Below are 14963 nucleotides of genomic sequence, written 5' to 3' on the forward strand. Positions count from 1 at the left end.
ATGTAAGATATGTATACGTTTTTATTTTGTATTAACTTAGTTTTAATAAAATCACAAAGAAAAAATCTGAATGATTCATTTGAAGTCAATCAGTTGACTAGCTGATTAAGTGATCCGGTCAAGCAGTTCCTAATGCGATGTCTCCACATACAGAATGGATTGATAGATGTAAGTTATCTTAACTATGTTATCTCAATTAATCAGTAGGCCTATGTCGGTATTGATCGTTTAAAAATTATCCTGAACTAATGTCATAGTTGTGCCTTTAGGTTAATCAGGTAAAAAGAGATGAGAAGTAATTTATTTTAATCTTTTCATTTTTGTACATTCTAATCACAGGACTCATGTTGTTTTTAATCATTTGTTAATTATTTTAAATTCTGCTTTTTAATCTACTGCTGTTAAATTTCAGAATCCTTTTTTTTTTTTTTTTTTGGAGAAAATGGAGAATGACTGAGGAGTGTTACTGGCCACCTTCCTCCACTGTCAATGTTGATCGATGTGTTAGAGAGGGAAAAGAACCACAAGAAGATTGGACGAAATTCCAAGTGTGAGTTTTGGGAAAAGCTGGTAAGGTAACGCTAAGTGGTAATTAATGTTATAATTTTAGATTATTAATTTTTTATTAAATAGAAGCAAAGAGTTTGTAATACCCATGTTATAGTAACTTAAAATGTGTGTGGAAAATGTTTACGTGAATGGAAAAGCTTAAATGTTCAGTTAATCTTTTTCACATTTCCTTAGCTGACTACACAGCTGCCAGAACAAAGCTGCGTAAAGCTGAAGTGACTTCAGATCTTCAGACGGATCCAGAACCAGAAAGAGCCAAGCGTAAAAGAAAGTAAGATTAATTATGTTATACAATCATGATTATTCAGATGTGTTGCTTTACATTAGGAATACAGATACTGAATGATTATGCACACTTAAATGTAATGTTCACCCCAAAACTATGGGTGTGTCTCAAGCAGCATGTAGTTTAGTAGTCAGGGCACTGATCAAAGAGTCTGCCTTTTTAGAGGCCATCGGTAACACTTTACAATACGGGTGCAATAATATGCATTAATTCATGCTTAACTAATGCACAGATAATCATGTTTAATAGTGATCATTGACTATTAATAGTCATGTGCCTCAACAAGTAATGTCATAACATAATGATACATTTGCAAATCATTAGCTAATGATTAATTAAAGCAGACAACTGTTACCACTACATTTGTAATTTAGTTTCTTCTATATTTCTTTTCATCTCAACTTCAGGTCTCAGTGCTTGGGGACATTGGAGGGAGGAGCCTTGATGAGTGTGTCCGTAGAAGTATGGCTTTTTTGATGACAAATGACCTTCCCAGTCAATTGAACCTCACAGGGCGCCATGGAAAACGCTCATTCAGGAGCCTACGTCTGTTTGATACTTTGCATGGTATATACATTTCAACATCCTTCATTTACATAGATTAGTAAAAACACAAACGGTTTGGGGTCATTTTGTGTCAAATCAACCAGAAGTTCCCAGCTCAATGTTGATTTTGATCATTTTGTTTTCTGGTGATAAAAATGATTACTTAAAGGGAACCTGGAAGTTTTGTATGGCTTTTTAGATTACATCTGCAAATGTAAATTAGATATACAAAAACACTCTAGGGGCCCTATCTTGCACCCAGCGCAATTGACTTTGTTCACCGACGCATGTATCATATCATGTATCATTCCTATTTTGCACCCGACGCACAGCGGACTTTTCCCTCCACAGACGCACGTCGGTAAACTAGGGAATGAACTTGCGCTCCCGGGGGCGGTTCAGCGAAAAAAGGAGGCGTGTTCCAGTGCAAACATTCCCTGGTGCTATTTTGCAGGTTTAGAAATGCTATTTTAAGGGCACATACTTGGCCATAATGTAGCGTGTGCACAACGCGCATATACTTTACTTCATTCATCTTTTTCATTCAATTAGTAGTAATTTTTAACATCTGTTAAGTTAAGTTAATCAATCAGAATCAAATATTCAACAGCACTGATTTTTAGGGGTCAAACTGCAAAGGAAGACCCTTATTGTATTTGTTAGGGGCCAATTATTGAGGGTGCATAGGCACCTAATAATTTTGGTAGTGTTCTTATTGTTATTAATGATCTTTATTATATTCCAATTTTCTTATTAGGGGTTCAAGCACCAAAATCTAGAATATCTATTGTATTTGCTCAGATTATTTTGGGGGATATGAGCGTGAAGCTTGATTATAATTTAGATTGTACTCATGCATTTCTTTAATAAATGTTCATGTAATACTGATTTTTTGAAGTTCTGCTAGGACTTTTAAAGTATTTATTTGTCTTTTCTTTCTTTACTCTTTAGGTTTGAAGCTGAGGATTATGTACAGGCACAGGACTCATAACTTTTATTTGAGGTTTTATCTTGAAGACATGAACTTCAATAAAAGAAACCTTGATTTACACATTCTGAATTGAAGTCATTTTTTCCCCTGCAATTAAAATATTTTGTCATTTAGATATTAAAATGTTAAAGGGGGGGTGGAATGCTATTTCATGCATACTGAGTTTTTTACACTGGTAAAGAGTTGGATTCCCATGCTAAACATGGACAAAGTTTCAAAAACTAAGTTGTACGTTTGAAGGAGTATTTTTGTTCCAAAAATACTCCTTCCGGTTTGTCACAAGTTTCGGAAAGTTTTTTTCGAGTATGTCTCTGTCTTACGTAAGATAGGGCGGAATTTCCTTATATGGGTCCTAAGGGCACTTCTCCGGTAAGATCGCGGCCGCGCGCGCACTCTTAGACCAGAGCAAGAGAGTGAAAGCAGTTCGCCATCAAAGTGCCCTGCCCGGCTTTTGGGAAGTCAATGTCACCAAAGAAGTGTGTTTTTGGTTGCCAGGGCAAGACAACCCTGCACAGATTCCCAAAGAACCCAGCGTTAAGGAACCCGTGGATGGAGTTTGTTTTCCTGAGCATAAACGGAGTTGTGTAGCTGTTCCCTGCATTTCGACGATGATTGTTTTATAAACAAAGCCCAGATCGTCTAATGCTTAAGGATCGAGCAGTCGCAATGATAAAGGTTCGCGGTCGTGCGTTGGAACCGGACGGTGAGTAACTGTTGAACAAATAATGTCTCTGTGTGTTGTCACTAGCTCGGTGCGTTAGCACAGCTAAGCTTCGCCCACACGGCCCGCCCCCAGCCGCTCGTTTTTTTCCGGAAAGACTCGGTACACCCTATCTTTCTTTGATTAATATAATAAAACAAAAGACTTTTTGGAGATATGAAGGATGCAATATTACTCTATAGGTACTCAAGATTAACAGGAGATTGAGTGAAAATGAGCATTTCACCCCCCCTTTAAAGTAACACAAATAAATGCATTTTTGGTTTGCATTTGTGCTGCATCGTGCTTTGTTTTTGAGGTAGGCTAATGAGCGCGTTCGCGTTCCATGTGGAGATTTGCATGTGAATATCTTTTGCGCGAGTGGGCGTGGTCAAATTAAAAATAATTAGCAAGCGCGTGAGAAGCTGGACATCTTGTTGGTTTTATACAAATTACTTAAACAGAGAATATTTGTTTTCAGTTTGAATCCGATCATTTAAAAGTACACACTTAAATGTTTATAAAGGTATATGGCTCATAAATGTGTGACAAGTATTCGCTGAGTTTTGTTTCAGTTTATAGACGTGCTCAAGAAAAAAAAAGTTCACCGCGATGGAGAGGCAGAAAGCACACCCTGTTTATTTTCTTTATTTTAAAAAAGCACAATGTTTTGATTTGATTGTAAGTGGACACATACAAAAGTAGAAATATCACAGATTCTTTTTTCATATTTCTTTTTTCTGTATGACCATAAATGACGGAGAAATTTAAGTTATTGTGCTACTATGTGAAGAAAATCCAGCAAAACGCGCCAGCGTGTTTGTCGACCTCAGAGGGTTAATAAATGGGGCCCACTGTGGTCCAGTGAGATCACCCATAAGGGCCCCATAAGGGTGATGTATGGGACCCACTTTCAGGCCTATTAATATTATATAATTTGGGACCCTTGTGGGCCCATAAAATGAACTCCTACATGGGCCCAACTTGAGCCCACTGTGTACCCATCATTAACCCATATGGGCTAACACACATGGGGCCCATTTGGAGCCGATGGACATATTTATCTGGGCCCCATTTGGGTGGCCCATGCAGGGCCCAAGTTACAGCCCATCAAAAGCCCACATGGGGCCCACAGTAACTGATGCAAATGTATATCTTGTGTTATGGCTAACCAGAACACTCTCCTGCTTTTTGCATTACAATATAGACAGAAAAATAGAAATGATAAAGAATATAAACATCATAATGTCTCCCAAATATTAACAATGGTCAGAAAAAGAAAGAAAAAACAGTTGAAAGTATGGACACAGAAATAAATGTATAACTTTGAGCAACAAATAGTCTACTGACACCAATTAATTGAGCTTTAAGTGTCAATTTACAGGAGATCTGAAGACATCAGCATAATAAATGAGGTGAAAACAGGAACTATTGTCATGAAATAAAGAGTGTTTTCAGCAGATCTGTTAATATTGATGAGCCTCAGACTATCAACACTCATTCAACAAGCCATTCAGGATCATCAGCAGATCATCTCACTTTATTCTGAGTGTTTGCTGTTAGAAACACATTATTTGAGTCAGGATAGATGTTAAAAGCCTGTAAAACTGCCCCATTGAAAGATAATACTGTTGCTTGTCGCCATGACACAAATAAAACATAAAATATATATAAAAACAAACCAAACTTAATTAAACACCTCATCTAAATAACTACAGCAGTATAATGTTAATATCTAAAATATATTTTGATTTTCTAGTAATTACAATCATTGATAATGTTCAAAACTGAAAATGATCCTAAAAAACTCATTATAAGCTCATCAATTCCCCTCATAGACCTCAAACTTGACTTGACATTCAGTAACAGTTCTCACACAAACATCGAGACAATCACACAAACGAACACAAAATCGCTCAGGTCTGAATGAACTCAACATATTCTCCTCATGCTCGCTGCTGCTGCACTAAATGTTTATTTCAGAAGGAAGACGCCAGAAAAGACGCACAAGTATCTCGATGAAAACAATACAGAAATGAGCCTGTCGCCTCATCAAACTGTATAAAGTGTGTGTGATGGTTGTGTAAATATGAGAAATACCGCGAACTGCTCTCCTCACCTCAGGTCAGGACTCCTTCTTCTTCTTCTTTCTGGTGATGGTCGGTTCGTGAACGAATCGTTCTTTTGAACCGGTTCTTTTCAGTGAACCGGTCGAACACTAAATCGGACTGAATCGTTTAAAACAGTTCGCGTCTTGCGTCAGCGCTGATCCACAAATAACTAAAGTTATCACTTGTGGACATGCCTGACACAGTCCCTCCGACTCGAAATAAACAATATCCCGGAGTATATGTTACTCCAGTAACTCCAACAGTTTACTGAACTGAACTGAGACATGTTGTCCTGAGAGAAGTGATGAGCACGAGCAGCTGATACTGAGCATGCGCGCACTATTTATAATATAATACAATTAGTAATTTTGAACCTTGCAAACCAATGTAAAGTCTGCTAGATTACAAACTAACACTGACCTGGTCCATGCATGGATGATTTCTTTGGCCTTTTTCTTTCCCTTGTTCTGAATCTTCTTCCGGAAACATGTCAGTAAATGCTGCAGAAGTTTTGACAAACACCAACATTTTTATTTTTAATTCATATTGGCCCAAATTCACACCTTAGTATCTCACACTTTGCCCCTTACAGAGCTTTGCAGACTTCCTGCACTGTGCTAGTGTATAAGTTTGAATTGTTCATGGTTTTCTTGAATGAACAATTTACACTAATACACTGGCTGAGTGCATCATGGCTGCAAAACTCTGTGAAGGGGGGTGAAGACTGTGAGACCATGAGGTGTCAGTGGGGGTAGGGATGGAGAAGTGTGTAGGTTTGTGTGTGTACAGGGGGGACTAAACAAATACATACCTTTTGCTGTGTGCCAGATGTCAAACTGATGTTGGACATTAGGAAATTGTTCCCTCATTATTTTTTGAATAGATGTGGAGCGATCTGTGGCCATCACCTGCACGTCAAGGCCCTGGTCCATTAGCTCAGTCATGCCCCTTTTGAAAGCTAGTGGTTCCAGGGTAACAGAGCTTGTGGCCTCAGTAACCTAAAGTCAAGTTCGAATCATAATTTTACAAATAACATCTGTAATTTTCCATTATTATAATTTTGCTGCTATTTATATTTATTTTACCTGCACCAGTTCTGAGTGGAGTATCATCCAACATAAATGTGTAGTTGCAGTATTTTGCACTGAAACCTGGCGTGTCACATCGGCCATCACCCATCAAGTGTAGCCTCTTTCCATCCTCCTGTTCTAAATACACTCTTGCCAAGAGTTCTGTTCTTTTTTCACTATACACTTCCTCGATAGCAGGGTGCAAGTATACCTTCTGTATGTTGTAAAATATAGTCTGTCCCATCATTTGGACACCCATGTTCTTGCACCAGTCTGAGAGTTCTGTGTATGTGCCCCCTCTGAACAGAACTGCTGCTGCTGCAAGGAGGTTCACCTCCGGCATTCCCCTAACGTCATGTGAAGATTTCCAGGTCCCAAGACATGTCCAATCCACCTTCCTCTGTGCACCAACGTCAACAATAGTCTTTGACGAAATTGGTTTCCCGCACATCTGGCAAAATTTGAAGAGTGACATGAGGCTGGACTCATTGACAATTAGCTTCTTTTCATGCCAGTCCTTTTCACCTTCATCATCTAATGATGATGATGTTGATGTGAGGGTGATGGTTGACTCGGGCTGATAGCTTTCATCATCTTCTCCTACAGCTTCAATGCTGCTGATGGTGGTACTGAGGCCCACAGGTGTACTTAGGCACGGTGACTTTACAACAAACAAGAATAAAAAATAAAATAAAAAGTCATACAGTTGCTTTTGAATTCATTTAGAAAGAATATGGTGTGAAGTATGTTGGTTCTTGAGAAACTTACAAATTGTTCTTGGACAGAGGCAGAAATTTTGACCGGTGTTGAGGTCTTTTCTTCATCTTCCGACGACACTAACGCAGCAGACGCGATTGGAGTCTGAAATGACCAGTTCAATAACGTTACATAACATTTCAATGAACTGATGTTATTCTGAAGTGAAAACAATTCAGGTTTTTTTCGTTGCCCAAATAAGAAGGTAATACCTCTAACATATGCACATTTGAGGATACTCACGGACATAGATCAAAGATTTTACCAAAAGTGGGTGTCAATTATATTTTTAAGCTTACAGTAATTAACATTATTTTGTTCTAATCTACACTACATCAGGGGTTCATCTCGCAAATGTATCTGTCTCTGCAGTCATCTCAACCAATACAGCAACAGGCTTGTGTGGTAACGTTAGCATAAATCGACAAATAGGCTAACTCAGTTTTACAGAACAGTGGCTTTACTTTGATAACAGTCAACTTATATGTAATTGTCTATCTAACGATACTTTGCTAACTTAGCTGTTTCACTGCTAACAACTACAACACTATATATATAGGCTACTGTGTGATCAGAAATAGAGTCGAGTATTAGTGAGAGTCTTACCTCTAGGGGAATGCGTTTAGTACCAGATGGCACAGATAGCTGTTCGTCATCTGGGAAGGTGAATATAGATGGAATTGTGGTGTCCTTCAGAGTAGCCCGCAGCCACTGTTTACATCGCTCCAATTTTTTTATCGGCAAATGATGGAAACTTACTTTTTGTCCTTTCCTGGTTTTGGTTGTATTTTTTGTTTGTTATATAGATATAATTTTTTATTAATTCTATTTATTTGTAATTATTTAACTACTGGCCTGCAGAAGGAAAATAAGTTAACAACAGCCATTACATACAGATGAATAAATTAGGCTTCATTTAACATATTCTGTCTGCTTAACCAAAAAATGTGAACAAAATCCACCCGGTTTACACAAGGGACACTTATAAAACATTTCCAACAGGCAGCATGCTTCAGATTTTTTTCTTTATCAACAGCAGAACAAAACTCATTATCAAGGTTTCCTTTCTCTTTTTATTTTTTTAGAGTCGGTGGTTTCCTGACTCGTTGCGGCCTACCCCTCATTTGGCCATTAACAGTCCTACCTTCACTCCATGAAGCATGTTCCCTCATGTTCAATTGTCTGCACACCAGTGTAATTTAAAGGGATAGTTCATCCAAAACTGAAAATTCTGTCAGTAATTACTCACCCTCATGTTGTTCCAACCCCATAAGACTTCCGTTCATCTTCGGAAAACACATTTTTGATTAAATCTGACAGCTGAATCACTCCTCCATAGGCTTCTAAGGGATCGAAACTTGCCGACCCAGAAAAGTTATTAAAGACATCATTAATATAGTCCAAGTGACTACAGTGGCTCAACCATAAGTTTATCAAGCGACGAGAATATGTTTTGTGTGCAAAAAAACAAACAAAAATAACGACTTTATTCAACTATTAATTTTCCGAAGATGAACGGAAGTCTTACGGGATTGGAACAACATGAGGGTGAGTAATTACTGACAGAATTTTCATTTTTGGGTGAACTAACCCTTTAAAACAGGCACCCTGTCCATGCCACTGGAGTTTTCAGGTTCCTCCACGAAAAGACTAGACAGGTCCAGGTCGAGTTCATTTCCATCGGCTTCCAGGTTTGGTGTAGGAACTTCCTGAGGTTGCCAGCCTTCTGAGTCCTTAACACCCAGCTGTTCTCCAAGGGTTGAATGGTAAGGTTTGAACTTGTCATGGTGGACGACTTTTACTTTGGTCCTTGGGCTCTTCTGAATCCTGTACACTAAATCGTCCAGATGTCCGAGGATGAAGTAAGGACCCTCGTAGTTGGGAAGAAATTTCCTGATCTTGTTTTTCACCCGTTTAGTTCCCTTAACCCTTTGGAACCTGAAGCTAAAATAGGTGTTTTTAAAATTCTTAAAAGACTGTAAAATTTTAAAACAATGTGCTATCTTCATGTGCAAGGTGTCATCTTTTTCAGAAAAAGATTAGCTTTCAACAGATTACAGTTATTGACCATTACTGTGTGTAGTGAGTTTGTAAATAGAATATAAATAGACAAAAAAAAAAAAAAAAAACAAGAATAAATTTACTGATTTTTATTTAGAAAAGAAAAACAGAAAAATCATGAACAAAAGAAACTAACACTTTAAAGTTGAAAAATTAACTATAATATATACAAGTCTTTTTTGTGACATTCACTGTAAAAAAAATTCTAACCCTCCCAAATCAAAAATTTCAAGTGACCGATAACATCTACATTTTTCAATTGGCCCAAGTGAAATTCTGTAAATTATAAAATTAAATTTACAGATTTTCACTTGGGCCAATTGAAAAATGTAAATGTTATCGGTCACTTGAAATTTTTGATTTGGGAGGGTTAGAAAATTTTTACAGTGTTGGGTTGCACAGTATTCATTCAGGACACTTATGTTTCATACACACACACATACAAATGCATGCATACATAGGCACCCACACATGCACACACCACATGCTAAGATACCTGAAAGAGTAATAGCCATCCGCCACTCAAGTTTCATTAAAAATCATCCTAATCCCCTCTTCTGCTGTCTAACACTTCTTTCGCCATGTATTTGTGCATGGGGGTGTTTGAGCTGATGTATCGTTGGGGGGCATTCCTGCAACTAGATCAATGGGCTCAGTTAGCTCCCGGCCAAAGATCTTTATGTTTGGGATAAAGCCAGTTGAACTGTGCTTGGTTGCTCAATAAGCCATTACAGCGTAAGGAACCATAAGATCCCACTCCCAATGACAACGCTCCAAGGTTGCAGCTAGGATTTTCTGAAGAGTGGCGTTGAACCGCCCGACCTGGCCGGAAAGGTTTTGTGCGGGTCTTTTCAATGTCTAAGAGTTCACACATTGTTCTGAAGACCTCAGATTCAAAATTAGGGCCTTGGTCACTATGCAAAGTAATTGGTGCTCCATGTGGGCAGACACATTCAGCGACCACTAGGATATAACGATTGAAATGTTCCGTCTCATTCATGGGCCCCATCAAATCAACAGCAATCCTTTCCATGGGAACATCTACTCGTACGGTACCCATGGGCGACTGAGGCCTCTTTGATGGTCGAGCCTTGGATGCACAGCTGACACAGGTACGACACCAGAGTGAAATATCTTCTCGCATCTTGTACCAATAATACCTTGTCTGCAGTCATGACAGCATCCGCTCTACACCAAAGTGTCCACCCACTGGCCCTTCATGCATCTGCTGCATAACATCTTTTCTGAACACTCGCAGAAGAATGATCTGTGGACAAAACTCGGGACCTTCCATCAGGTATAAAACGTTGTACCAGAATGTCATCCTTTAGGTAGAGTCTCTTCCCCTGGCTCCGGTAGGCTTTTGTTGCTAGCCCGTAGGGTGACGCATCTTTCCAGGAGGGTCGCTCCTCGCCTCTCTCCATCCACCTTCTAATGGGAGAAATATCAGGGTCAGCCGCTTGGGCAGAGCACAGTTCCTCACCCAACGAATGGAGCAACACTTGCGGTGAGGACGGGTGCACTTCCCCCACTGGACAGGACTCCAGGGTAACATTTCCATTACTCGTTTCTAATGAAATACTTCCAAGTGCGCATAAAAACAAGGTGATGGAAACATAGCTAATGATAGGGAAAATATATGTTTGTATTGATTTGTGTGTAACTGTTCATTTCAAAGCACTTTGTTCAGTGTCAAACATAATACTTCTTTATGGACTTGGTTGGTTTCTGGACGCCACTGTACAGTTCAGCTCACTTTCTGATCCAGAGCTTTTCAAAGTCAACACAGTTTTACACCAGAGATCTTTCTGATGGCTTCTTCAGCTGTGTCATAGAGTCACAACTAAAAACTCAGCTGATGAGATCAGAGGAAGTTACCAACCAGAGGAGGAGCTGATGATGTGTAAAGGAAGAGCTGTAACTATATATAATGAAGAGAAAGACTGACAGAAACACAAAATGGCTGATAAGTGTGATCTGTGTCTGCTGGGACTGATCATTCTCTCTTCACTTCTCACAGGTAAAGAAATCTGTATTTTCTCTAAAGACATTTAGTGGAATTAGTCTGGAAAGAGTTCATTTGAACATGCTCAAGTTTATTCTTGCACACATTCATGTTGTGATCTGAACTACTAGTCATTATGGATTCACGCATGAATAACGGCAGCCTTAACTACATGTTCGTACATGTTTGACAGTTAATACATTTATTAACATTTATGGATAAACCAAATCAAACTGCCTCTTTAAGAAGGAATAAGAAGTACCCTGACTGCACCTCCGTTCTCTGACTTCTGGAAAAGCTTGTTTATTTAAGGGACACAATTTAAGATGGTAGGGAAAAAAAAGTAAAATCTTTTGCTTTCCTTCTCAAAACTTTTACGTTTCTTCGCAAAAATAGCTCGTTGTGAGTTGTGAGCTCGGACAAGCGCCTCCTGTTTAATGTCCCGCTGGCAGTGTTTCAGAGATCCGTACGTTAACAATGTGCCGTTTACGGAGTTCAGTATATTGTTAGACATGGACTCCAACATTATGTCTCTTAACAATTATGGTTGAAAATAAAAATTGGTTAGTTTTTCTCTGGCTGCTGGAACTGTGTGTTATGGCAAGAACAGTAAGAGAACATGTGATCAGATGATGTCATCTACTTGATGATGATGATAACGATATAATCCTCATTTAGTGATCTGATCATCTGATCTCTTCTAAAATGTCAAATGTGTTATTAATTTCATATAATTGATTATAGCAATGACATCACTGTAATTAATGACATCCAACATTTTTTAATAAAAAAAAAAATATTTTAAGAGGTTCAGTCCTGTGTCTGCTGGGAAACTTCCTGCTAAACCTTCATAAGAATATTATGGGATAATGTTCTTTCAGTGTTATCACTAAACATGTCTAAAATGTTTTTAGAGAGTGTTATCCTTCCCTTAGGAGAACATTCTTGTAACCAAAATAAAATTATTGATAGAACAACAACATTTCTATCTGGGATGAGCTCATATTGTGGCCACAGTGAGTGCGCTGTGAGTTACACTTTTAGAGTTACACTTTTAGCTCACTGTGACTCACATTGATGACCTTGTGCCCACATGGTGAGATCACTGTGAGATTAAAGTGTTGACTGGGCAAGTAAAGTCATGACAAAATAATGCATTAACAAATATGATTAAACATGCACTAGGAAAATATTTTTATTCATTTACACCACCAGTACAAAAAAAGATAAAGGTTATTTGTAGTAAATTTATTATTTATTTACATCATTAAACATATATAGACTTAAAATAAAGCCCATATAGACTAGACGGATTTCAGAAAAATGGCCTTCTATAAGAAGTGAGGAGCATTTATGGGTACAAGTCGGGAACCGTCCTACCTTACATATTTCAAGGGTGCTGAATCCCCCCAAAAAATGGTACCCAAGCGAAATTTTGAGTTTTTTACCTTCTAATTTGCATATCAAAATGGCCGCCAAATTGCCTATCTTGCTCAGTCGTTGGACCATTTTCCCCTAGTTTTTTTGTAAGTAGGGAATCAAGAGGAGGAAATTAAGTTTCTAGATCGATATTCAAGGGTCAGAGCAAAGATATAATGGAGGCTCACTGCCTTTTTTATGTATATATATATATGCAAAATACCAACTTTTAAGGTGAAATTAAGCATTATTTGAGTCATTTTTTAAGGCCGACATACATATTCAATCAATATCACTCTTAACCTTAATCACTCTTTGGGGTCAATATGACCCCAATGGACTTTTCCTTCATTTTTTAAAAATGTTACCTTCATCTCAGGGGCATGAAACTCTGTGACTTTTCCTAAATAATCTATCTAAACATGCACAAAAAAACTGGGCTTGATTTGGTTGTTCTAAAGGTGTGTAAAAAAAAAAAAAAACCTTTTAAGGTCTTTGGGGTCAAAATGACCCCACATTGAAAATGAATGGGAAAATGAAAAAAAAAAGACTTTTTTTATTTTGTTTGTCAAAAAAATAAAATTAAATCCATTATAAATCTGAAAATTTCTACATATAAACCTAAACATATAAACCATATATTAAGGGTTAAATGTTCCCAGTGTATATATCATATGTGATGTATTCCATATTACATAATAACTAAGAAAAACACCATTGCAAGTTGTCTGAGATTTCATTTTTTTATGCAAATTAAGCATTTATTCTCTAAATTCTAAGACGGGAAAAACCCAGGTGAATAGGGGAAAAAACACCATGAAACTTCCCTTGAACAGATCTACAGATCACATCTTGTTTCTGTATATTTTTTGTTTCTGCCTGTTTCATTTACCTCACACACACACACACACACACACACACACACACACACACACACCAGGGTTATAATCGTTAATGAAAACTAACGACAAAATGAAAACTAGGTGGGAAAAAACATTGTCGTTAACTGAAATAAATGTTGTTTTCTGGTGGAACTACATGGATATGGTCTCAACACTGTTGCAGTTTACACAAGCTCAGCGTGGTGGACTCTGGGAGCTTCATCTTCACTCCTTCAGCTGGATGTTGCCGTACTTCATGCGATATGACCACCTGAACTGCGCAAGATGGGGGCCAGTGTATATTGCTGAGATGCACCAACTCCCAGAACCTGTACTATCGGAGTTCCAAAGGGGCAACTTTGTTGTGAAGCGGTCCGATCAACGATTCAACCAGGTCAATCCAGACCAAGCAATGGAGTGGATCAATGGAACAGGGAAAAAAGGAGGGGGGATCATTGGCATTACTAAGACACTTTCAGCCCTTTCCAGATGGACACTCTCCTACAACATGAGGTCCCATGTAGCAGAAGAGACACATTTGATGTTCAGCAACACATCTGAGAAAACCTACGTCCACAATGAGGCTACCAAATCCCGTGAAAAGAGAGACAACAGAGACAAAATGGCATTGGTTTTAGTCTTCAAAGGATTCAAAGTGTTTGGTTCAGTCCCACCAGGCTCATTGCAAAATCTCGCCACGAAAGACGTTGCCACAGAGGCTATCCAAAGCTCATTACTTTCTGCCAAAGACCTAGGACAAGAAAAAGTGAATTCATTCATTGAGAAAAGGATGATTGTTCCTGAGGACAAAGATAAACCAGAGGTCCCAATCCATGCAAACCTACATAAGAGCAAAGCTAAAACATTTGCATCACTGTATGAAGTGGCCAAAAATCCTAAAATCAAAGACAACAGAACCGTCGTAAAGGCTGACCGAAACGTCCTCAAACGCCTTGTTATGGCCTATGAGGCAGGTCGTCCAGTTGACTTACCAGCTGTCCTAAAATATGAGCTTCTGCCAGTTCCCATATCCCTTGCTGAAATGAATGGGACCCTTCACACTGGAAACAAGTCTGTATTGGTAAATAAGTTAACAGAAGACATAGTCTGTCCTGAGGCTATTGAACTTCCCGACATGTCATCTTGCCTCATCATAGATGGACAGGCACTGGTGGTTGCCCTAGGAAAGCCAGACAAAGCAGTAACATTTGGAGATTTGGCTGACACATTTGTCAGAGCAGTATTGAAAGCAGGATGTTCCTATAAACGGATAGACGTTGTGTTTGACAGATACAGAGAAGAGACCATCAAGGGTGCTACCAGGACACAACGCACAAAAGCAGCTCAACCAATCAGACGACTTGTTGAGGGTTGTTCATCTTCCGAAAAACTGGACCAACTTCCTGCCCCTCCCTGACAACAAAGCTGATCTTGCCAATCTACGCTCTGAAGAACCATGTGTTCAGGCACCAGATGATAAAGAGATAGTTGTTGCTGGTGGGTTCAGAGACAAAGAAACGGAGGTTAGGTCATCGAAAGCAACAACCAACCTGACTCACCTGAGAGC

The 14963-nt window shown here is 38.7% G+C and overlaps 1 protein-coding gene across 1 annotated transcript in view; it reads right to left on the minus strand.

The window, feature by feature from the left end:
- The window catches only part of LOC307162376 (uncharacterized protein), a 176795-nt gene extending 171553 nt beyond the window's left edge, over positions 1-5242 (minus strand). The window contains exon 1 of the mRNA XM_079877628.1: positions 5213-5242. The gene's annotated coding sequence lies outside the window, so the exon portion shown is untranslated. The remainder of the gene's footprint in view (positions 1-5212) is intronic.
- Positions 5243-14963: the final 9721 nt, after the last annotated feature.

The sequence above is a fragment of the Squalius cephalus genome, assembly GCF_949319135.1.
Source record: "Squalius cephalus genome assembly, chromosome: 1".
NCBI classification, from domain to species: Eukaryota; Metazoa; Chordata; class Actinopteri; order Cypriniformes; family Leuciscidae; genus Squalius; species Squalius cephalus.